Source organism: Beta vulgaris, chromosome 4, assembly GCF_026745355.1.
Source record: "Beta vulgaris subsp. vulgaris cultivar EL10 chromosome 4, EL10.2, whole genome shotgun sequence".
In the NCBI taxonomy this organism is placed as follows: Eukaryota; Viridiplantae; Streptophyta; class Magnoliopsida; order Caryophyllales; family Amaranthaceae; genus Beta; species Beta vulgaris.
The window spans coordinates 62387802-62390013 of NC_079205.1; positions in this window are offsets into that span (position 1 = coordinate 62387802).

The following is a 2212-nucleotide window of genomic DNA, read 5'->3' on the forward strand; positions in this document are numbered from 1 at the left end:
CTTTTAGTTGTTAGATGTCAAAGTAGCTAGCGGTATAACATGTTGATGTTCAAATAAAACAAGTTGTCAAAATAGCTTTTACAAATACTTAGTCAAAAACTCAAAATAAACCTTAATATAAAATTCATAGACCACTACTACTCCAAAAGCTACAAATTATAGTTTTTGACAAACACTATCAAAACACTACTTCTACCACTAAAAGCTACTCATACCACTACTTAACCAACCACTCCTATTTTTCTTGATTAGTGTTTTGACTGAGTCAAAACACTAAAAGCTACCTCAAAAACTTGCGCCTAACATGCATGCCCATAAAGTTACTCACTTTATAAGGCTAATAGACTACTCACCTTACGATCATCATATGGTTTATCTTATAAATTTATTCTCCATATAGGGTTTGTGATTTTTTTAGTTTGTGTGCTCAAATTGAATATAATTATTTAAATATAAAATACCGTTAATTTTCAAGATGGATAACATCTTGATTATATGTTGAATTATATTTGATATATTCGAATTCATATCTTGACATTTTCGACTTGGATTTCTCAAATTCTTCTAGGCATTTTATATCCTTAATTCCTAACTTTCTTCATCATGTTTTAGCCCAACTTAAGTCCATTCTTAATACACATACAGTGAAAAATAAATATACAAATTATTATTGTGAAATATTATCAAACATCTAGATATATCGTGAACCATCCAAAACTATAATTTTTTTTGCCTAGTATTTATTTCATACTTGATTCTTACCGCTAGGTATCACATCAAAACTCAAAAAGATATCATATACTTTTGTCCTTATCTTTTCTTGTTGATAAAGAAACTATGAGATGCTAATTGCTTAAGATGATTGTACCATATATTTATTATTATTTTTTGTAGATAAATGAAAAGATACTCGTGCCATATTGGACGGGCTAGGTTACATGTACATTGGAATGTTTCTATTCTCCAACTTTATGAAAGATTTTTGAAATTAAATAAACCACAATGCATAGGTTATACTTATACCCCCTCCATTTTAAAATACAAGGTATGTACGATGTTCAGGCTCGAATTTTGACAGTTAATTACTCTCAATATATGTTGAAAGAAAATTTTAAAATATAATGTTATTATAGTATTTTTAATACGAATCCAATAGTATGATTTTTATAATTATTATTTATCATATTATAAAAAATATTTATAGTCAAAGCAACTTTTCGTAAAGCGTGAATGTCTTATATTTTGAACGACAAGAATAGGTATTTTTCAAAAAAATAATAATCTACATAGGTAATCCAATCTTTGAAATTTATTAAAAGAGACGGTCTAATTTTAATATAAAAGTAGACCTAGTTTCTAAATGGATTAAACAAGTCATCGAAATAAATGAACCTAGTTACTATTGGCAATTCTCTTTTAGTATTGGTTTATCATTCCTAATTTTAATTTAAGAAATAGACGGCTCTTACAAGACAATGCACAATCCTACACTAATTGATTTCACTTTTCATAACTTTTAAAATGATAGTGCGTCGTCCAACCTTTTCGAAAGTTTCTTTAAGCTATATCTTATTATTCTTTTTCAATAATGTCATACAATTGTAACATAAACAAATATATATGTAGATCATATCAACTCTTTTAAGTATAAGTGGATATAGAAGAAGAAATCTACATAAAAGAATGCTTAAAACTTCTCCCCGTAGAGATAATGGGTATACTGTCATATGAATGGATTATTCTTTTTTTTTTTCTTTTTGAGTTGATAGATTATTCTTACTTTCTTAGGTGGGTTTGATATTATTGCTGAAAAATAATTTTTGTTTCCTTTTATATTAAATGACGGACACTTATATTAAAGTTAATTATTATTAATTTTTAGTGGACACTTATATTAAAGTTAGGATTTTTCTTGCTTTTTTTTAAAAAAGAAATTTCAAAGTTCTATTCTACGTACATTAAAAGAATATAGTGTAACTTTAAAATTATATATTGTGCGTCTTTTTTATAGCTAGTTGGTTTAATTTCTAGATAAAAAATATGTGTATTATTTTATTTAATTCTAAAATTTCTAATCATGATTATTTTTTTCAGCATACTTTCAAAATTGTAATAATTGAAGTAAACAAAAGAAATATATAAAAAAAATATTCATTTTTTTTACTAATCTTCAAAAAGTAAAATGGTAACTTTAAAAGGTTATGGGTGAATA